Below are 24,801 nucleotides of genomic sequence, written 5' to 3'. Positions count from 1 at the left end.
TTCTACTTTAGCCCACTGCTCCCTCTTTTGCTACGCTGTTGACTCGGTCTCACCACTGCCTCTTCCTCTGAACTCTGAAAGTCAGTGGCACGACCTTCATTCAATGTGGGGTCTAGGACCTCATCGTCCCCTGCATTGTCTTCCACCCAGTCTTCCTCCCTGACCTCCTGTTCAGTCTGCACACTGCAGAAAGACGCAGCAGTTGGCACCTGTGTTTCGTCATCATCATAGACGTGCTGAGGTGGTATTCCCATGTCCTCATCATCAGGAAACATAAGTGGTTATGTGTCAGTGCATTCTATGTCTTCCACCGCTGGGGAAGGGCTAGGTGGATGCCCTTGGGAAACCCTGCCAGCAGAGTCTTCAAACAGCATAAGAGACTGCTGCATAACTTGAGGCTCAGACAGTTTCCCTGATATGCATGGGGGTGATGTGACAGACTGATGGGCTTGGTTTTCAGGTGCCATCTGTGCGCTTTCTGCAGAAGACTGGGTGGGAGATAATGTGAACGTGCTGGATCCACTGTCGGCCTCCCAATTGACTAATGCCTGTACCTGCTCAGGCCTTACCATCCTTAGAACGGCATTGGGCCCCACCAAATATCGCTGTAAATTCTGGCGGCTACTGGGTCCTGGGGTAGTTGGTTCACTAGGACGTGTGGCTGTGGCAGAACGGCCACGTCCTCTCCCAGCACCAGAGGGTCCACTAACACCACCATGACCATGTCCGCGTCCCTTACTAGATGTTTTCCTCATTGTTACCGTTCACCACAATAAGAAAAGAATTATTTGTCCCAATGTATTGAATTCAAATTCAGGCCTTTTTTACAGGCACCTAACACTATCTGGCTATCTATTTAGGTACCGTATTACACTAATACAGGCACAGCAGTAACCACAGATTTAGGGGAATATAAATTTTAGGCCTAGTATTTAGGCCCTGGATGAAAGGTATCCTTTTTACGGACAGAATTAGACTTGGAGATGCACGGTAGCGGGTGAAGTTGTTGAGGATGACCCTATCAGCACTTGAATTTGCACCTTCAATGTAATATACCCTTTTACAGACAGAAATACACTATGTGAGATGCACAATAGTGCGTGCAAATTTAAAGGCTTATGCTTTCAGCAATTGTAATTTAACAGTTTGTGTAATATACTCTTTTACGGAACAAAAATACAATTGGAGATGCACGCTGAGTGTAATATACCCTTTTACGGACATATTTAGGCTACTTTCACACCTGCGTTAGGTGCGGATACGTCTATTATCTGCACAGACGGATCCGCACCTATAATGCAAATGCTTAGATCCGTTCAGAACGGACCCGTTTGCATTACCATGAACAAAAAAAAAAATAATAAATACTTTTTTTTTTTTTTTTTTTTGTTCATGATAATGCAAACAGATCCGTTTTGACTTTACATTGAAAGTCAATGGGGGACGGATCCGTTTGAAAATTGAGCCATATTGTGTCAACTTCAAACGGATCCGTCCCCATTGACTTACATTGTAAGTCTGGACGGATCCGTTTGCCTCCGCACGGCCAGGCGGACACCCGAACGCTGCAAGCTGCGTTCAGGTGTCCGCCTGCTGAGCGGAGTGGAGGACAAACGGTGCCAAACTGATGCATTCTGAGCGGATCCACTCAGAATGCATTAGGGCTGGACGGATCCGTTCCAGGCTGCTTGTGAGAGCCTTCAAACGGAACTCACAAGCGGAGCCCCGAACGCAAGTGTGAAAGTAGCCTTACACTTGGCCTGCAACAGCAGAAACCATTGATTTAGGGTATTGCTATTTTGGCAATTGAATTTCACCCCAGAACCTCAGAAAAAAAAAAAATCCTTTGCCAGACAGCAGACAGTATTACAATTGGCTAGCCACAGCTGAATCACCAGATTTAGGGTATTGCTATTTTGGCAATTGTATTTCACCCCTCAATAAAATAGCAAGCACAGCCAAGCCCCTGATGTAGGATATAGCAAAAAAAAAAAAAAACACATACTATTGATGGTTAAATGGACTTGGTGGCAGCTTGTGCTGGCGCACACAAGACACAAAATGGCCGCCGATCACCCCAGAAAAAAGTGACAGAAAAACGCTCTGGGCAGCCTAAAAACAGTGAGCAATTAACTAGCAGAAGTTGAATGATTCACAGCTGTAGATCGATCACTTCATTTAGTGTTTTTGCTGAGTAAATCCCTGCCTAATCTCGCCCTAACAGCAGCTGCATCCTCTCCCTACACTGATCAGAGCAGAGTGACGTGCCGCGCTACGTGACTCCAGCTTAAATAGAGGCTGGGTCTCATGCTGCACTGGCCAATCACAGCCTCTGTGATGGCCTCTTGGGGCAAGTAGTATGACGCTTGTTGATTGGCTGCTTTGCAGCCTTTCAAAAAGCGACAAGAGAGCGCCGAACGCAAACTTTTACGTAAATGTTACAGTTCGGATTCGCTCATCCCTACCTCTAATCCCTTTCCTTAGATCCTTTTTGTTGAATAACAATCTAAGAGGCGAGCTATTTCTCCCGTTGGGATGTTTCGAGTCTTTGATAATGGATTTGAAGCCTCCTAAAAAGTTAGTTTCACAACTTTATAACAGATTAAGGTCTGGCCCAATATTTACAAAGCCTGCATTCATACGTAGTTGGGAGAAAGACTTAGGAAGAAAGTTTCCCCTTCTTATTCTCCCCAAACTCTTTCAGTCCACCCATAAAATCTCTAGGTGTGTCCGGATTCAGGAGAATAGCTACAAACTTCTCACTAGGTGGTATATGACACCAGATAGGTCCTGCTTGTTTTCCGAGGATGCCTCGGACAGATGTTGGAGATGCCATGGGGACAAGGGAACTTTTATTCACATCTGGTGGGACTGTCCCTCAATAAAGAATTGGTGGAGTGATATTTTTCGTATTAGTAACCAAATCTGCCACACCTCCATACAAGCTTCGCCCTCTAAGGCCCAACTTTCTCATTTTGAGGAGGGGGAACCATTCCCCCCCTCACATCTTCAAACAGCTGCTTACAGCGGCTCGGCTACTCATTCCAAAGTTTTGGTTTCAGACTTCCCTCCCATCAATTGAGCAATGGAAACAGAAGATAAACCAGCTCTATTGTTTGAGGAAATGTCTGCATGGGAATCCCGTACTCATGCTCAATTCATGAAACAGTGGCATCTGTGTTCTGCTCACATATTCTCCCCTCTCCCTAATTAGCTGATATTTTATACTTAAATGCTCCACCTACACCCTAAATCCCCTGTCAGTCAAACCTGGAGTCTTTCTCTCTGAGGCTTTATGGAATTTTGCTTTGGTGCCACTTAAGCAAAGAAGTCTTGTCTATGTAGGATTAACCACGCGATAATTAGAGATGTCCCGAATAGTTCGCCGGCGAATAGTTCCCAGCGAACATAGCTTGTTCGCGCTCGCCGCGATGTTCGGTCCGCCCCCTATACATCATCATTGAGTAAACTTTGACCCTGTACCTCACAGTCAGCAGACACATTCCAGCCAATCAGCAGCAGACCCTCCCTCCTAGACCCTCCCACCTCCTGGACAGCATCCATTTTAGATTCATTCGGAAGCTGCATTCTTAGTGAGAGGAGGAACAGTGTAGCTGCTGCTGATTTAATAGGGAAATCGATAGCTAGTTTAGTGTATTCAGTGTCCACTGCAGTTCTGAAGGACTCATCTGATCTCTGCTGAAAGGACAGCACCCCAAAAAGCCCTTCAAATTGCAGTTGCCTGCTTGCCAGCGTGTGTGTCAGGCTCACAGCCCTGCAAGTGCATAGTGTCACCAGCGCAACTCATATCTGGTGTCACATTCGATTCCATTTAAAGAAAAAAAACTATTTTGACTGAATAAATAGCAGTCAGTTACACACGTGTTTGTGTGTTTAAGGCCCAGTGCAGTGCATAGTGTCACGTCAGCGCCATTCATATCTGGTGTCACATTCAATTCCATTTAAAGAAAAACAGCAATTTTGGCTGGATAAATAGCAGTCAGTTACACATGTGTTTGTGTGTTTAAGGCCCAGTGCAGTGCATAGTGTCACTTCAGCGCCATTCATATCTGGTGTCACATTCAATTCCATTTAAATAAAAAAAACTATTTGGGCTGAATAAATAGCAGCCAGTTACACACGTGTTTGTGTGTTTAAGGTCCAGTGCAGTGCATAGTGTCACTTCAGCGCAACTCATATCTTGTGTCACAGTAGCTTGCACGCATAGTACAACTTAACTTATTAAAAAAAAAATGACAGGCAGAGGCAGGCCACCCTGCAGGGGCCATCGTGGTCGTGGTGCTGTGATTGCCTTTCGCCCTAGACTAATGCCCAGTGTTCAGAGGCCACGTACCCTGAACTCGAAAAGTTCTGAGGACATAGTTGACTGGCTAACACAGGACACCCAATCTTCTACAGCTTCCGCTCGGAACCTTAACGCACCATCCTCCTCCAGCTCAGACTTGGGCACCTCTCAATTTACCACTTGCCCGCCTACCGCTACCACCAACACTAGCACCACAGCCGCTTCACTTGTTCTGTCAGAGGAGTTATTTACACATCAGTTGGAAGAAATGAGTGATGCGCAACCATTATTGCCAGAGGATGTAGATAACAGGGATATGTCTCAGTCAGGCAGCATTACACGTATGGACGTACGGTGTGATGATGATGATGTTGTACCCGCTGCTGCTTCCTTTGCTGAGTCGTCAGATACAAGTGTCACGTGGGTGCCTGCTCGAAGAGAAGAAGAACAGGGGGAAAGTTCTGATGGGGTGACAGAGAGGAGGAGGAGACGAGTTGGAAGCAGGGGGAGGTCGTCGCAAGGAGCTAGTGGCACAGTCAGACAGCATGCATCGGCACCTGGGGTCAGCCAGACAGCACGCCAATCAACGCATGCTGTTGCCACCACCAGAATGCCGTCATTGCAGAGGCATTTTTTTTGTGTGTCTGCCTCTGACAACAGCGATGCCATTTGCAACCTGTGCCAAAAGAAACTGAGTCATGGGAAGTCCAACACCCACCTAGGTACAACTGCTTTGCGAAGGCACATGATCTCAAATCACAAACGCCTATGGGATCAACACATGAGTACAAGCAGCACACAAACTCAAAGCCGCCATCCTCCTCCTGGTCCAGCATCTTCAGCCACGTCAACCACTGCTGTCCTCCTTGCCCCCTCTCAACCATCCGCCACTCCGTCTCTCGCCTTGAGCAGTTCCTGCTCATCTGCCCACAGTCAGGTGTCTGTCAAGGACATGTTTGAGCGTAAGAAGCCAATGTCACAAAGTCACCCCCTTGCCTGGCGTCTGACAGCTGGCTTGTCTGAACTCTTAGCCCGCCAGCTTTTACCATACAAGCTGGTGGAGTCTGAGGTCTTCAAAAAATTTGTAGCTATTGGGACACCGCAGTGGAAGGTACCCGGACAAAATTTCTTTGCACAAAAGGCAATCCCCAACCTGTACTCGATTGTGCAAAAGAAAGTCATGGCATGTCTGGCACACAGTGTTGGGGAAAGGGTCCATCTGACCACTGATACCTGGTCTGCCTGGTCTGCAAAGCACGGTCAGGGCAGGTATATCACCTACACTGCACATTGGGTAAACCTGCTGACGGCTGCCAAGCATGATATGCGTGGCTCTGCAGAGGAGTTGGTGACACCGCCACAACTTGCAGGCAGGCCTGCTGCCACCTCCTCTACTCCTCCTACTCCATCCTCTATCATAACATCCTCGGCTGAGTCCTCTTCTGCTGCTGCGTCTTGCTCCACATCAACGGCACCTCCTCAGCTCCCCAGGGGCTATTCCACATCCCGGATACGGCAGTGTCACGCCGTCTTGGGGTTGACTTGCCTGAAAGCAGAGAGTCACACTGGACCAGCACTCCTGTCCGCCCGGAACGCACAGGTGGATCAGTGGCTGACTCTGCACCAACTGGAGATCGGCAAAGTGGTGTGTGACAATGGAAGCAATTTGTTGGTGGCATTGAATTTGGGCAAGTTGACACATGTGCCGTGCATGGCACATATGTGTAATATGATCATACAATGCTTTGTGCATAAGTACCCAGGCTCACAGGACGTCCTGAAGCAGGCCAGGAAGTGTGTGGCCATTTCAGGCGTTCTTACACGGCCATGGCGCATTTTTCAGATATCCAGCGGCGTAACAACATGCCAGTGAGGCGCTTGCTTTGCGACAGCCTGACACGTTGGAATTCAACACTCCTAATGTTCGACCACCTGCTCCAACAAGAAAAAGCCGTCAACGAGTATTTGTATGACTGCTAGGACAGCCTCTGCGGAGCTGGGAATTTTTTTGCCACGTTACAGGACGCTCATGTGCAATGCCTGTAGGCTCATGCGTCGTTTTGAGGAGGTGACAAACCTAGTCAGTCGCACCGAAGGCACCATCAGCGACATCATACCATTTGTTTTCTTCCTGGAGCGTACCCTGCTAAGAGTGCTGGATCAGGCTGTAGGTGAGCGTGAAGAGGAAGAGTTGTGGTCACCATCACCACCAGAAACAGCCTTATCAGCATTGCTTGCTGGACCTGCGGCAACGCTGGAAGAGGATTGTGAGGAAGAGGAGTCAGAGGAGGAATGTGGCTTTGAGGAGGAGGAGGAAGACCAACCACAGCAGGCATCCCAGGGTGCTCGTTGTCACCTATCTGGTACCCGTGGTGTTGTACTTGGCTGGGGGGAAGAATATGCCTTCAGTGAGATCACTGAGGACGAGGAACTGGACATGAGTAGCTCGGCATCCAACCTTGCTGTCGTGCCTGTTGAGGGACCCTCGTATAAAAAGGCTGAAGGAGAACGACCTGTACTGGGTGTACACGCTACTAGACCACGGTATAAGCAGAAAGTGCCTGAAATGTTACCGAATTACCGCAAGTCGGAAAGGATGCAGCAGTTCCAAAATAAATTAAAAAGTATGCTTTACACAGCGTATAAGGGTGAGGTCACAGCACAACGGGAATCTAACAGGGGAAGAGGTGAAAGTAATCCTCCTCCTCCCACGACCACACCGGCAAGGACAGGACGCTTTACAGACGTGTTGTTGATGGAGGACATGCAGAGTTTTTTAAGTCCTACGCATCGCCACAGTTCTTCGGGGTCCACCCTCAGAGAACGATTCGACCAACAGGTAGCAGACTACCTCGCCTTAACTGCAGATATCAACACTCTGAGGAGCGTTGAACCCCTTGACTACTGGGTGTGCAGGCTTGACCTGTGGCCTGAGCTATCCCAATTTGCGATAGAACTTATGGCCTGCCCCGCTTCAAGTGTCCTGTCAGAAAGGACCTTCAGTGCAGCAGGAGGTATTGTCACTGAGAAGTGAAGTCGCCTAGGTCAAAAAAGTCTAGATTACCTCACCTTTATTAAGATGAATGAGGGATGGATCCCGAACGGACTGACAGTGGGCGATACGTTCGACTAAAAAAGGCTTGATGAGATGAGCTGCCATGGTCCACACGCTGCTGTATTTTATCTCTGAATGCCGGATGACTTGCGTGACTTTTCCGCCACCAACTAGGGTTCAAGCCGCAATGTTTTAGGGCACTTTCTGCCTAGGAAACAAACATCAATTTTTCTGGCCGCTGCTACAGCAGCGGCTGCAACAATACCTAATTTTTCAGGCATGTGTACATGCCTAATTTTTCTGGCCAAACAAGAAAAAAGGCACAAAAAAGGATCATTACCTTGTCGTGGTGAAGGGGCTTGCGTATCACAATGAAGCGACCACCTCTATGAGTGTGTTGGCAATGGCAATGTTGGCAAACCCCAGATGATAAGGTTGTTGCTTCATTGTGAACAGACCAAAAGCGATCGGCTGGATAATTAAGGATAGAAAAAAAAAAAAAAAAAATTATTTGTTATCATCTAAGGTGATCATTAAAGCCTACTAGGCCAACAATGGGCCCACACTGCAGAATCATTGTTTTCTGGGTCACTTAACTGTCACTAAACTACCTCAGCACGACCATAGGCTTTGAAAAACCCCCATCGCCTGGAATCTCCCAAACGTGCGCACGAGCACAGTCATCACTACACCAAGATTGACGCATAGAGGTATAAAATTTATGTCATGAGTGTGTCAACTATTGACAACTCTTTGCGGTTGTCTAAAATCTATTCCATACATGTCCCCTGATAGGGGACGTAACAGGGATTAAACTGATAAGAATAGAACAACATAACACACCACAACTATCTGGCGGCACATTAGATTGCACGTGCAGTGCCCCAAATTTGAAATAGGAGGACCAACCAAGCATCTTTTTCCATCTCCCCGTTCCTAAAATCGATGCCATATACACGTCCCCTGATAGGGGACGTAACAGGGATTAAACTGATAAGAATAGAACAACATAACACACCACAACTATCTGGCGGCACATTAGATTGCACGCGCAGTGCCCCAAATTTGAAGTAGGAGGACCGACCAAGCATCTTTTTCCATCTCCCCGTTCCTAAAATCGATGCCATATACACGTCCCCTGATAGGGGACGTAACAGGGATTAAACTGATAAGAATAGTACTACTTAACACACATTATAATAACGCAGAGAGAGGCAACGCAGAGAGAGGAGTCTGAAGAAGAGGAGTCAGAGGAGGAAGGTGGCTTTGAGGAGGTGGAAGACCAACCACAGCAGGCGTCCCAGGGGGCTTGTTGTCACCTTTCGGGGACCCTTGGTGTTGTACGTGGCTGGAAGAGACCTTCAATGACATCAGTGAGGACAAGGAACGGGACATGGCTAGCTTATTATCCAACCTTGTGCAAATGGGGAGTTTGCGGTTGTGCAAATGGACTGTTTGCGGTTGTTTGCGGTGCGTTAAACAGGGAGTTTGGTCTGTCACTGTGAAGCGGGCGTAACCGTTACACTACCTGATCGATACAACATCATACCTGATGTTTTAAAGCACGTTATTCCAAACAATTTAGGAATGTTAGGTGATTTATGCCCTTTATGGATTAAAACCCGACTCTGCGTCAACTATGTAATTTTCCATGGGAGTTTTGCCATGGATCCCCCTCTGGCATGCCACAGTCCAGGTGTTAGTCCCCTTGAAACAACTTTTCCATCACTATTGTGGCCAGAAAGAGTCCCTGTGAGTTTTTGAATTCGCCTGCCCATTGAAGTCAATGGCGGTTCGCCCGGTTCGCCCGTTCGCGAACATTTGCGAAAATTCGCGTTCGCCGTTCGCGAACGGAAAAATATATGTTCGCGACATCTCTATAGAGTAGCTGCTGGTGTGGATACAACAGTATTAAGTCCTGTATTCACCGGGTTCTCAAGTGTTAGAACACCCGCCTTTTAAAGAGAGAGCGACTCTCCTGGCAGGTTTCTAATTCACTTGAATTTAGATGTAGACTCTCTCGATATTCTTATTGCATATAGCTGTTATTACTGGCAAGGTACATACGTTGTAATACGGAGGAACAGTAAAGGGTATGATTTACTTTACCCCTCTTCAGTCTGTTACGGTGTCTTCTGTTCTGCAAGGACCTGCGTGGCGTCCCACGTGATCGCTTGCCTTACCATGTGATGCTGCACGTGATGGTGATGCAGCCTGACATCACACGGTAATAGTTCCTGATTGGTCAATCTTCTTAGCTGTGGGAAATTTGAAACAATATCGCGATGGCGAATATTTTCATCCGATGATTTTCAGTTCAAAATAGTTATTTTCTTTGTGGTCATCACTGCTTCCTCAGACCAGACGCGTTTCGGGACACTTTTCTGGTCCCTTCCTCAGTGGTCAAGTAGTGGTATGTCCGGAGCGAGTGAGGGTTTATGTGCAGTCTTCTTTAGGGGGTGTTGCCCTAAATTTGTTGGGTTAATTATAAATCCTGGACTGGATTTTATCAGCAGCTTAATAAATGTATGTCAGCATTGTCTATTTTAGGATCTATTTAAGATAATATTGTATTAAAAATGTTTTGTGCTGTAGAAGTAGATGGGATATATTCCTATATTGTAGGTCTCATCTATGAATTCTTAAAAGTCTTTCTATTCTACTAAAAGGCATTGTGCGCTGCTTGCGGTTTGTTGTGCGTTTTTTTTTTTGGGAGTTAATTTTGGGGTTAAATACTTTATGTTGTTGATATAGATGTGTTCCTGTGATGTGAGTCCTTGTCAATGAACTCTTACGAGCGTTTATATTGTGAAAGCATGCTTTATGTAGTGTTTACAGTGATATTATTCGATTTCTGTTCAAGGTGGTTCTTTTTTGATGAGGTTAATAGTATAAAATATGTATTTCATATTTTACTATTTTGCTGTGGATTTCTTCTTTTAAACCTCATCTAAATTTGTTTAATGGTGTATATATATAATTTATATTTTTAGTGATCTTCCACTGTATATTTTCTCACTTCAAGTTTAGCCTGGTAGGTGGTCATTGTCTTTGTTTGTTCATTAGGTTAATCTGGTTATTCAAATTGTGTATGAATGTGTCGTTAGAAAAAGGGGCTCCATTGTTGGTGTTCACACGGTCCCTGCGTTTATGGTGCGGTTTCTGTGCGTTTTTTGAAATATGGCTTTTTTGTGATGTCCAGATTGTTTTGAGGTTGGGAATCCTTTTTCTTTCTTATTCTGGGTCTACCTATTTGTCCTTCCGTTGGTAATTGGCGTTGTATTGATATTCTACTCTGGACTGTTCTTGGTTCCATAGATTTTTTGGTCCCATAGATTTCATAGTCCTGACAGTTGTAGATGGAATATATTCCTAAGTTGTATGTCTCATCAGTGAATCCTCAAAAATCTTTCTATTTCACTAAAACGCATTGTGTGCAGTTTGTGGTTTCTTGTGCGGTTTCAGTGCGTTTTTTTTTTGGGAGTTGATTTTGTCTGTTGTTGAATGGGATCATGGGGAAGAAGTGTGTGTGAGGGAGAGGGGCCTTAATAGGAGAGGAGATAGAGGTGCTGGTAAAACAGCCGGACCTCTATTTCTCTATTTCTCCACATTTTATAAAAATCCAAAAATTTCTAGTTCGGCGTTTAAACCTGCGGGCATCAAAGTGTCAAATTCATAAATTCTCTTGGATTCGTTTTGTGACATATTGTTTATATGATTTCCTCCTCTCCAGGATTTGTTGATTTTTTAGAAGTCTGTGAATTTAAGGGATGATGGGTCACTGTTGTGGTGGGTTTTGTAGTGTTTGGATAGTGTATGTTGTTCATATCCTTTTTTGATGTTTGCTGTGCGTTCCAATATTCTTTTTTTCAGCTGTCTTTTAGTTCTTCCAATGTATTGTTTACGGCATGGGCATTCCAGTAAGTATATGATGTCAGTTGTGTTACATGTTAGGCATTCTTCTATTTTTACTTTGAATGGATTCTGTGTGGAGCAAACTTGTGCATTTTTTTGGGAGAAATTTCATATAGATGTGCAATAGCAGCGATACTATTGGCCAGGTCTCCACTGGTCTTGTGTTGCATGCGCAAATACATATAAACTAGTGGCAATACGAACTGAGTATAGGAGCAGCCGCAGTACCGTCCTGAACCCTTTTCCTCTAAGTCTCGGCGCATGCACAGTGGAAACTAGTGGTTGCTAATAGAGGGTAAGTGTGTGCAGCGATCTTCTGTGCGCAGCTGAGCCTTTTGGTTCCAGCGCATGCGCACCCATAAAGATAGGAGCAGCCGCATTACCCTCTCTTTTCCTGTTCCTTACTCTCCAATTCCCGGCGCATGCGCAGAAAACGAGTGAGTACGAACCGAGGATAAGTGTCTGCGGCGACCAACACTGCACAGGGGGCTTTTTCGTCTAAGTCCCAACCCATGCGCATTATGAAGCAATGGACACGTATGGAACCTTTGGTTCTAAGTCCCAGCGCATGCGCACCATAAAGATAGAAGCAGCCGCATTACCCTTTTTTCTTCTGTGGCTTTTTTTCTAAGTCCCGGCACATGTGCAGAAAGTCAGTGAGTACAAACCGAGGACAAGTGTCTGCGGCGACTGACACTGTGCAGGGGGTTGTTTTTCGTCTAAGTCCCAATGCATGCGCATTATGAAGCAATGGACATGTATGGAGGGTAAGTGTTTGTGGCCGTCTCTACTGCGCACCGGGTCATCTTGGACCTCCCCTCCTAGTGACGCCACTAACCTGTCATGGCAACAATGTTTGTAATGATAGGCTACAAGTAACCAGTTCGATTCATACCCCCTCTGGATTGGTGCCTTCTCCCACAGGAAGTGAGAGATGAGAGGTTAAATTCCCTCACCAGCGTTAGGTATTCAAGTCTGCCCGATACCCCTGATGAAGCCAGAATAGCTAGCGAAACATGTTGGGCGGCGGAATCTAGGTTTTAATTTGCTAACCTCTTTTGAGCTATTGCTGCGATCTATGTGCTTGATATAATAACATACATTGCCATTTGGCTTATCTAACATTGGTGCTTAAACCCCAAACACGGGGGCCAAGTAGATATCAGTCACAGCATAGAACTGTGTGCATACAGCTGGGATGGTGGTGTGTGGTTGAGCGGTTTTAGTGCACTCCCGCCAACCTATACACCTTACCGACCCCTTATTTACAGCATTTCTCATGGGCCACAGTGCATTTAACCCTTTAGATAGCTCACAATATTTTTTCACCATTTTTAAAAATGAATAAGTAAAAGTTATGTTTTAGTAGTCTGGGACAAGAGTAGTTAGTAGCCGTTTAGGCAGTAGTTTTTTCAGGGCAGGGGATAAAACAATGTTTTCAGTACTTTTGCTGCATCTGCCTTCAGGAAGAAAGGCATCATCAGAAACACACTGTTGGCTACACACAGGTACTGCTGGCAGCTTGGGATGGTTTTGGGAGGTGACAGGTTCCCTTTAATGTGCAATGACTTATACTGTTTAATATTGTATAACTGCAGTTATATGTTATGAGATATATCCTGTTCATTTGCACTGTATTTGTGAGGCTCTGAGAAATTTGAAACAATATCGCGATGGCGAATATTTTCATCCGATGATTTTCAGTTCAAAATAGTTATTTTCTTTGTGGTCATCACTGCTTCCTCAGACCAGACGCGTTTCGGGACACTTTTCTGGTCCCTTCCTCAGTGGTCAAGTAGTGGTATGTCCGGAGCGAGTGAGGGTTTATGTGCAGTCTTCTTTAGGGGGTGTTGCCCTAAATTTGTTGGGTTAATTATAAATCCTGGACTGGATTTTATCAGCAGCTTAATAAATGTATGTCAGCATTGTCTATTTTAGGATCTATTTAAGATAATATTGTATTAAAAATGTTTTGTGCTGTAGAAGTAGATGGGATATATTCCTATATTGTAGGTCTCATCTATGAATTCTTAAAAGTCTTTCTATTCTACTAAAAGGCATTGTGCGCTGCTTGCGGTTTGTTGTGCGTTTTTTTTTTTGGGAGTTAATTTTGGGGTTAAATACTTTATGTTGTTGATATAGATGTGTTCCTGTGATGTGAGTCCTTGTCAATGAACTCTTACGAGCGTTTATATTGTGAAAGCATGCTTTATGTAGTGTTTACAGTGATATTATTCGATTTCTGTTCAAGGTGGTTCTTTTTTGATGAGGTTAATAGTATAAAATATGTATTTCATATTTTACTATTTTGCTGTGGATTTCTTCTTTTAAACCTCATCTAAATTTGTTTAATGGTATATATATAACTTGTATTTTTAGTGATCTTCCACTGTATATTTTCTCACTTCAAGTTTAGCCTGGTAGGTGGTCATTGTCTTTGTTTGTTCATTAGGTTAATCTGGTTATTCAAATTGTGTATGAATGTGTCGTTAGAAAAAGGGGCTCCATTGTTGGTGTTCACACGGTCCCTGCGTTTATGGTGCGGTTTCTGTGCGTTTTTTGAAATATGGCTTTTTTGTGATGTCCAGATTGTTTTGAGGTTGGGAATCCTTTTTCTTTCTTATTCTGGGTCTACCTATTTGTCCTTCCGTTGGTAATTGGCGTTGTATTGATATTCTACTCTGGACTGTTCTTGGTTCCATAGATTTTTTGGTCCCATAGATTTCATAGTCCTGACAGTTGTAGATGGAATATATTCCTAAGTTGTATGTCTCATCAGTGAATCCTCAAAAATCTTTCTATTTCACTAAAACGCATTGTGTGCAGTTTGTGGTTTCTTGTGCGGTTTCAGTGCGTTTTTTTTTTGGGAGTTGATTTTGTCTGTTGTTGAATGGGATCATGGGGAAGAAGTGTGTGTGAGGGAGAGGGGCCTTAATAGGAGAGGAGATAGAGGTGCTGGTAAAACAGCCGGACCTCTATTTCTCTATTTCTCCACATTTTATAAAAATCCAAAAATTTCTAGTTCGGCGTTTAAACCTGCGGGCATCAAAGTGTCAAATTCATAAATTCTCTTGGATTCGTTTTGTGACATATTGTTTATATGATTTCCTCCTCTCCAGGATTTGTTGATTTTTTAGAAGTCTGTGAATTTAAGGGATGATGGGTCACTGTTGTGGTGGGTTTTGTAGTGTTTGGATAGTGTATGTTGTTCATATCCTTTTTTGATGTTTGCTGTGCGTTCCAATATTCTTTTTTTCAGCTGTCTTTTAGTTCTTCCAATGTATTGTTTACGGCATGGGCATTCCAGTAAGTATATGATGTCAGTTGTGTTACATGTTAGGCATTCTTCTATTTTTACTTTGAATGGATTCTGTGTGGAGCAAACTTGTGCATTTTTTTGGGAGAAATTTCATATAGATGTGCAATAGCAGCGATACTATTGGCCAGGTCTCCACTGGTCTTGTGTTGCATGCGCAAATACATATAAACTAGTGGCAATACGAACTGAGTATAGGAGCAGCCGCAGTACCGTCCTGAACCCTTTTCCTCTAAGTCTCGGCGCATGCACAGTGGAAACTAGTGGTTGCTAATAGAGGGTAAGTGTGTGCAGCGATCTTCTGTGCGCAGCTGAGCCTTTTGGTTCCAGCGCATGCGCACCCATAAAGATAGGAGCAGCCGCATTACCCTCTCTTTTCCTGTTCCTTACTCTCCAATTCCCGGCGCATGCGCAGAAAACGAGTGAGTACGAACCGAGGATAAGTGTCTGCGGCGACCAACACTGCGCATTGGGCTTTTTCGTCTAAGTCCCAACCCATGCGCATTATGAAGCAATGGACACGTATGGAACCTTTGGTTCTAAGTCCCAGCGCATGCGCACCATAAAGATAGAAGCAGCCGCATTACCCTTTTTTCTTCTGTGGCTTTTTTTCTAAGTCCCGGCACATGTGCAGAAAGTCAGTGAGTACAAACCGAGGACAAGTGTCTGCGGCGACCGACACTGTGCAGGGGGTTGTTTTTCGTCTAAGTCCCAATGCATGCGCATTATGAAGCAATGGACATGTATGGAGGGTAAGTGTTTGTGGCCGTCTCTACTGCGCACCGGGTCATCTTGGACCTCCCCTCCTAGTGACGCCACCAACCTGTCATGGCAACAATGTTTGTAATGATAGGCTACAAGTAACCAGTTCGATTCATACCCCCTCTGGATTGGTGCCTTCTCCCACAGGAAGTGAGAGATGAGAGGTTAAATTCCCTCACCAGCGTTAGGTATTCAAGTCTGCCCGATACCCCTGATGAAGCCAGAATAGCTAGCGAAACATGTTGGGCGGCGGAATCTAGGTTTTAATTTGCTAACCTCTTTTGAGCTATTGCTGCGATCTATGTGCTTGATATAATAACATACATTGCCATTTGGCTTATCTAACATTGGTGCTTAAACCCCAAACACGGGGGCCAAGTAGATATCAGTCACAGCATAGAACTGTGTGCATACAGCTGGGATGGTGGTGTGTGGTTGAGCGGTTTTAGTGCACTCCCGCCAACCTATACACCTTACCGACCCCTTATTTACAGCATTTCTCATGGGCCACAGTGCATTTAACCCTTTAGATAGCTCACAATATTTTTTCACCATTTTTAAAAATGAATAAGTAAAAGTTATGTTTTAGTAGTCTGGGACAAGAGTAGTTAGTAGCCGTTTAGGCAGTAGTTTTTTCAGGGCAGGGGATAAAACAATGTTTTCAGTACTTTTGCTGCATCTGCCTTCAGGAAGAAAGGCATCATCAGAAACACACTGTTGGCTACACACAGGTACTGCTGGCAGCTTGGGATGGTTTTGGGAGGTGACAGGTTCCCTTTAATGTGCAATGACTTATACTGTTTAATATTGTATAACTGCAGTTATATGTTATGAGATATATCCTGTTCATTTGCACTGTATTTGTGAGGCTCTGAGAAAAGGGTAAATTAATACAGAAAGACTTTTGGGACTTTGAATGAGAAGCTGGTAATTTTCCATACCTAACATAGGGTTTAAAGAATAGCATGTTTTGGAGGGAAAAAGCCAGACATTTACTATCAAAAACTTCTGTGTCTTTGCCATTGAGTATCATTGAAGCTGGAATGTAAGTCTATGACATAAAGGAGTTGTAACAATGTAACTCCACCCCTCCCACTAAGACGGTTCTAGTTCAGCTAGGAACTGTATATAAGAAAGCAGTCAGAGCCCCTAGTGTTATGCAGTTAGGGACTAGTTCTTAAAAGGGGAAACTCTGTCAGTCTGCATGAGTGACCAGAAGCTGAGATGTGATCACTGAGCCACAGACCTTGGGTCACCAGCCTTGTGAACAAGGAGCCACATGGACTACTGAGCTACAGACCCTGGGTCTCCAGCCTGACCAGGGTACCAGCTTTCTGAGAGAAAGAGAGGGATAGCTAGCTTAGGCCTTTCCTCAGGAATAAACCCTTATGCCAGGGAAGAGACTGGAGAAACCAGCCCTATGCCTCACCTATATTGTTTTGCACCTATATTCCTTCAATAAAGAAGCACACTGGTTTATTGGAGACCCTGACTTTCTGGACTTATTTCCCATTGGGGTGCACCACGCCTTACCCCTTCCGGAGAGCAGCAATACGTGGTGACACTTTTACAGTGTCCGGGGGACCCAACGTAGCATTGGGGCCACCCCAAACCTGGCCACTGCAGAGACTGACGTTAGTGCAAGCACCAGCGGTCCAGACAAACACAAGACTAGACTGGAACTCAGGCCTAACAACAGGAATCAGAACATGAACAAAACACTGAACAGGTAGATGACTAGACCCTATACAAACCCTGCTACATAGCAATCCTAGTGAAAGATGCACACATAGACTAACAAATGACTGTCTCTCATGCAGAGTTAGTCCATGTGCGAACATACAGAGCTGCAAAACAAGACAAAGAAAAGGCAGATGACTAGATCCTCTGTGAATACAGCTAAATAGCTGTCCTAGTAAGAGCTGCACACATAAACAAACAGATGCCTGTCCCTGATGAAGAGTTAGTACATGGGCAAACAGATAGGGTAGGTGGAATAATCCCAGATTTGGTGCAGGCTGAAGGCAAAGACCAAAGGCCCATAGCTCATAGGATTATATAGCAGATAACAAGATCATCTTACCACCTAGTAAACCACACTCAGGCCAAGGAATATTAACCACACATGAACTAAGACAAACAGGGAAAATAGTGTGTCATATACACAGGCCTACATACACACACAAGGCCGCAGCCAGCATGCATGATACTACCCAGCAAGAAGGGGAACAGCCAACAGCCAGTACACCGAGTGTCAGAAAAACACTGTGATGGGGCACGGGGAGCATGCATACACAAGGCATAGTTCACACACATGCTGCTGCAACTACGCTGGCCTGCTGCCAGTACTCCAGAGCAACTAAAGGGAGCACACACAGCAACCCGTATCACAGTGAACCATACTGTGACATAATGACTCAAAATGCATGAACCCCACCAAAATACAAATTTCTAAAAAAATTAAATCAACACATCCCTCATTCAAGGGAATATTATCCACTACACCAACCTTAATGAGTAATCTGATCAGAGGCTAATGCCATTTTACAATATTAGCATACCAGGAACTTAAAAGTATCCAAGGGAAATACCTGTGGGTTTTCATGGACCTAGCTAGACAATGAGGCTTTTAGTCAGCTGTTGCTTTGGGCAGGACCGAATTAGATGACCAGACACTACACAGTAGAAACTCGGTTATAATGTTCCCCATCTTCACCTTTTTACACTTAAACAGGAAACCAGACTTAACTGCTGGTGGTTTCCTTGTTACATCTGCAGAATAGTTGCTGATTGGACAGAAAGCAGGTGAGTCAGAGTTAGGGCAGTGTGAAACCAGGAGGTACTGCAAGAAACAAGCATTAGGCAAACATTGGCCTGTCTGTGTGAGGTCAGAACAGAAGCAATGCAAACAAGAGAGGGTTAATCTAGAATAGTAATTGGGTTAATAGGTGGGTCAAAAAGTGAATTATCAGAAATTCACCCAAATAGAACCAGGCTATAGGAACAATAGCATACATAGAAAGGCTAAAAAAGTCAAATAGAGTGTTTGAGTTTCTTATTGGCCCATGATCTGCCCCATGATTTATCCACGGGCCAATCCATCTGATCTGCCTGCCAGCAAGACCACATTTCATTTTGAATGGATAGCCATGCACATGTGCTGCCCAGTGTCCTTTCCAAAGCTGCTCTACAGACTAGAATGGCAGCAGCTGGAAGGAAAGAGCTTTCCTGGATAAGGAAAAGGTTAGAACTTTACAACAACTGTATGCCACACTGTCTGTAAATTCTGAAACATACAATTTAGTCTATTAACTTTTATATGCATAATTTATGGAGATTTCGGGAATATGATGTCTATTAGAAGATTATAAGGCTAAGAATAGAAAATTATTATTTTATGTATGAATTCATCTGCAGTTAAAAGTATCATCGAATATAAAGACTAAATCAAGTCTTTTTGGGTAAGGTGACCTTTAGTTTCCTACTTGTAAGTGGAGATAATTACTCGGCTATTATATACTAAAAATGCTAAAAGCCACTCTTGATTATTTGTAAAATGGAAACTGATGACCTTAAGGTCAAAAAGATGAGGAGCCTGAAAGCACTTATAAAAATATTTGCTTCAATGTGAGCAAATGTTTATCATCTCAGTATTTGAGTCCAGTTTTTCAATTATACATGAGAGAACATAATTTTCTAAATATTTGTTTCATGTTTTTATTATTCTATATTAAGGATATGTTTTGTATTTCTCTGCGTGGACTAAAGTCATGCAACATCATTTATCTGTTTCAGAAGCTAAAAAGTATCAAAATGACTATTTTACCTTTAGCTATACTGTGGCTTCTGACTAAAATTAAGAATATCATATTCATAGTCTTCCTGAGCGCAGACGGGAGGGTAATGTGAAAAAGAAACAAATTCTAAACATAGGTGGATAGAAGTATGATGGCACCAGTACAAACGGTGATTGGGTTGTGCTCATATTGCCTCTGTGTGTAAATAAAATTCAAATTAAAGTGACAAAATGTACATTCAACCAGCTGAAATACTACATAGCAAGCAATCTCTCTGTCACACAAATTAATAAAGATTGAGATCTTCACTCTTATATAAGTTGGTGCCCTCTAAGGACTTGTCAGTCAGTCATTATAGTTAATAACTAGTGATGGACGAACATCTGCCGGGACGGTTCACGAACGCGATCGCGCAAAACGCGATCAAATGTTCGCGAACCGCAGGTTCGCGGCGGGTCCCATTCATTTTAATGGCAGGTGAACCTGAAAAACCTTCAGCTCATATTTGCAGCCAAGAAATAATTACTAGAAGTGCACAAATAGTCCCACAACATGGACAGTGACATACCAGATGTATTATTCGAATTTGCGATCTCCATTCATTATTTTATTCAATCCAAAATATCGGCAATATAATTTTCGCACATGCGCAAATGCACTATACAGTACCCAAATGCACTATAAAAGAAAGTATATTGGTATATAACACCCCACTTCAATCAGTTTTTTTGGGGGACGACCTGCATATCACACCAGTAGAAATTATTTGTTCCAATAACGCTTGTCCCTCTATATACCTGCAGTATCGCAGCAGAACCGCACACAACTGCCGCACAATGCAAATGCACTATAATATACTTTCTAACATAGAAAGTATATTATAACATTGTACAAGGAAGGCAATCCATTAGAATATACATAAAGATAAAACGTAAACTTTAATAATTTTACTATGAGGGTCCATTCACACATCGTAAGTGTTTTGCGGATCTGCACCGGCAATGTCCATTCCGCAATTTGTGAACCGCATATTGCCGACACTATAACAGAAAATGCCTAATCTTGTCTACAGTTGCGGACAAGAATAGGACATGTTCTATTTTTTTGCGGAAACGGAAGCACAGATGCGGAAGTGCGGATCCACAAATGCGGATGCGGACAGCACATTCCGGCCCCATTGAAAATGAATGGGTCTGTACCCATTCCGCAAAATTTGCGGAACGGATGCGGATCCATTTTGCAGACGTGTGAATGGAAAAGATATCCCTCAAAATGAAAATAAATTAAATTATTAAAGTTAAGCAAAAAGCATAGATGTGGTAGGCAATAACAAGTGCTCGGCGGCACTAAATCAGGTGCTCGGCGGCACCAAATCAGAAACCATATGTCCTACCACAATCCGGGGGGTTCCAGTGCACATCCATGAATCCCGGAGGGAAAGCAAAAAACATTGATCCCTGGGCTAGATGATGATGTGGTATTGAAGGACAAGGTGGGCAAAGAACTGTCCCTGATATTGTTCTACAGGGGGTGCTATTCTGGCCCTGATAGCCTAACCACAGACCACCTGCCCTGATAAGAGCGACCCCGTCCGGAACCTTACCCTATATAAAAATGGCCCTAGTAAGCCCCTAGCCCCCTGACTTCCAGGAAATCACTATATAGATCTATGTGTTTTTGACTCATTATAAAAGTAAATTATAAGTATATTGCACCCATCTGTGTATCACACATATAGATAGCACACCTATACTAGTCCTTAAAATGACTTTTGTGGCTTTATTAGCTAGCGTTTAGTGTCCCTAAGAGCCTGTTCCTGCTCCACACAGCAACATCTCCCTACACTGGCAAAACAATGAATGTAAAATGGCGGCCAGATCAGGTTTATTTATAAGGTAGGGGGTATGTCCATGTGCTGAAATGTCTCAATTGGCTGTCCTGTACCACCTGATGGATGTGTCATGGGTCAAAGTTCTTCACAATGTAAAAGAATATGGCGGGCGCAAATTTCTCCATATGTTCGCATGTTCGGTGAATCGCAAACACGCAAAGTTCGCCGCAAAACGACCGCCGGGCGAACCGCAAAACCATCTCTATTAATAAATATGGGGCACTCAGTTTGGTTCCATGCAATCAATATATCTATTGTGAAAAATCAACATCCAAAGACCAACCCAAATATGTAAGATCTTAAGAACACCACAACATATATCAAAACCAGACATTTCGGTACAACAGGACCTTCCTCAGTGGTTACATCTGCAACTAAGATATGTCAGCTGGTATAATAATGTATTGTCACAGGTAGACATAACAACCTTTCTCGCTTGTGCAGACATAACAACTTTTTCTCCTGTAATTAACCCCCTGGTGCTGTAAACAATTTTCATATTTAAATTTTTTATTCATTCCTAACTTTTTTTTCTTCACATAGTCATTTGTGGGCTGGTCAAGATGTACCATTTTTTAATCCATACAATAAATGGGCAATAAAAATTGTACATTACAGTACCTAAGTACTGTAGGTCCTTACCATTGCAGTGATACCAATTTTTTTTATAGCTTTTGCTATGTTTTAGTACTTTTTAGAACTTAAAACAATATATAAAAATTTGTGTTGAGTGAATCGAACCTGACAAAGTGGAATTCGATCTGAATTGCAGGATAAATTTGATTCACCACAAAGCCGAATTTCCTTGTGCTTCGTGATAGTGAATTGATTTTACGTGATAATAGTGTTAAAAAAATAAATAAATAAATAACATACTGTACTTACCTCCTTCTTTTGCTCACGATGGGTGAGTTCACATCACATGTGCTGTTCAAATGTTTTTATGTAAGTTATTAAATTGTCTTTGAGTGAAGCTTCTAGTTGGTTGGTCTGCGCTATGTCCCTGCTTTTCTTTTGAGGATGGTGTGTACACAGAGGTTTCGGCCAATTGTGAGTACAAGCCATTTACAACTAAACAGCAGGAGTTTGGTGGTTGAAGGAGAGGATTGCCGTGTCTGTGGAGGGCATAGTCCCATAAAGAAAAAGGATCTACCTGTTCTAAAGAGCGCAGGTCTGTGTATACTATATAAACTGAAATCGGGAATAGACCCATTCCCACGTTTGGGACCTGCAGCCTTGTGTGAATACAGCCCTACAGTAACAAACTTTACTTTTATTCCTATCTCTTACTGCCTCCTTTGGACTCAAACAATGGTCCTCCGTAGCCACCCACAGAGATAGACACACACTAGACATTGTCTTCACCTGCATTTGCTCTCTATCTAATCTCTCAAACTTTCCTCTCCCACTCTCAGATCACAATCTTCTTACATTTTCAACCACTCTCTCCTCAACTGCCCCTCCAGTCCATAAACTAACACACCCTCATAGAAATCTCAAACAACTCTCTATTCACACACTCTCCGACTCCCTCTCACCACTATATACCATATCTTCCCTTCATGACACTGACACAGCAGCTGATTTCTACACCACAATTAATTCAGCCTTTGACTTAGTCGCCCCCCTCTCACACACACCAGAACCCTGCAAATCAATCCACAACCCTGAAAAACTAATCAGACCACAAAATGAGACAAACTTCCAGAGTCATAGAACGGTGCTGAAAGAAAACCCATTACAAGGAGGACTTCATCTCATACAAACAAGTTGTTCTCAAATTCAAATCTACACTCACCTCTTCTAACCAGGACTACTTTGCTACTCTCATGTCATCTTTCTCCTATAACCCCAAACAACTGTTTAATATCTTTAACTCTCTGTTGCATCCTCCTCTGCCCCTCGTACTCCCCTCATCTCAGCAGAAGACTTTCAGAGATAAAAATTTATAAAATCCGTGAAAGCTTTAACCACCTCCGGACCGCCTAACGCAGGATCGCGTTCCGGAGGTGGCAGCGCTGCGCACAGTCACGCATATATGCGTCATCTCGCGATGGGCGAGATTTCCTGTGAACGCGCGCACACAGGCGCGCGCGCTCACAGGAACGGAAGGTAAGAGAGTTGATCTCCAGCCTGCCAGCGGCGATCGTTAGCTGGCAGGCTGGAGATGTGTTTTTTTTAACCCCTAACAGGTATATTAGACGCTGTTTTGATAACAGCGTCTAATATACCTGCTACCTGGTCCTCTGGTGGTCCCATTTGTTTGGATCGACCACCAGAGGACACAGGTAGCTCAGTAAAGTCCCACCAAGCACCACTACACTACACTACACCCCCCCCCGTCACTTATTAACCCCTTATTAGCCCCTGATCACCCCTGATCACCCCATATAGACTCCCTGATCACCCCCCTGTCATTGATCACCCCCCTGTCATTGATTACCCCCCTGTAAAGCTCCATTCAGATGTCCGCATGATTTTTACGGATCCACTGATAGATGGATCAGATCCGCAAAACGCATCCGGACGTCTGAATGAAGCCTTACAGGGGCGTGATCAATGACTGTGGTTATCACCCCATATAGACTCCCTGATCACCCCCCCTGTCATTGATTACACCCCTGTCATTGATCAACCCCCTGTAAAGCTCCATTCAGACGTCCGCATGATTTTTACGGATGCACTGATAGATGGATCCGATCCTCAAAACGCATCCGGACGTCTGAATGAAGCCTTACAGGGGCATGATCAATGACTGTGGTGATCACCCCATATAGACTCCCTGATCACCCCCCTGTAAAGCTCCATTCAGATGTCCGCATGATTTTTACGGATGCACTGATAGATGGATCCGATCCGCAAAACGCATCCGGACGTCTGAATGAAGCCTTACAGGGGCATGATCAATGACTGTGGTGATCACCCCATATAGACTCCCTGATCACCCCCCTGTAAAGCTCCATTCAGATGTCCGCATGATTTTTACGGATGCACTGATAGATGGATCCGATCCTCAAAACGCATCCGGACGTCTGAATGAAGCCTTACAGGGGCATGATCAATGACTGTGGTGATCACCCCATATAGACTCCCTGATCACCCCCCTGTAAAGCTCCATTCAGATGTCCGCATGATTTTTACGGATGCACTGATAGATGGATCCGATCCGCAAAACGCATCCGGACGTCTGAATGAAGCCTTACAGGGGCATGATCAATGACTGTGGTGATCACCCCATATAGACTCCCTGATCACCCCCCTGTAAAGCTCCATTCAGATGTCCGCATGATTTTTACGGATGCACTGATAGATGGATCCGATCCTCAAAACGCATCCGGACGTCTGAATGAAGCCTTACAGGGGCATGATCAATGACTGTGGTGATCACCCCATATAGACTCCCTGATCACCCCCCTGTAAAGCTCCATTCAGATGTCCGCATGATTTTTACGGATGCACTGATAGATGGATCCGATCCGCAAAACGCATCCGGACGTCTGAATGAAGCCTTACAGGGGCATGATCAATGACTGTGGTGATCACCCCATATAGACTCCCTGATCACCCCCCTGTCATTGATCACCCCCCTGTAAAGCTCCATTCAGATGTCCGCATGATTTTTACGGATGCACTGATAGATGGATCCGATCCGCAAAACGCATCCGGACGTCTGAATGAAGCCTTACAGGGGCATGATCAATGACTGTGGTGATCACCCCATATAGACTCCCTGATCACCCCCCTGTCATTGATCACCCC

Source organism: Bufo bufo, chromosome 3 (genome assembly GCF_905171765.1).
Source record: "Bufo bufo chromosome 3, aBufBuf1.1, whole genome shotgun sequence".
In the NCBI taxonomy this organism is placed as follows: Eukaryota; Metazoa; Chordata; class Amphibia; order Anura; family Bufonidae; genus Bufo; species Bufo bufo.
Note: the sequence above shows the minus strand (reverse complement) of the source record.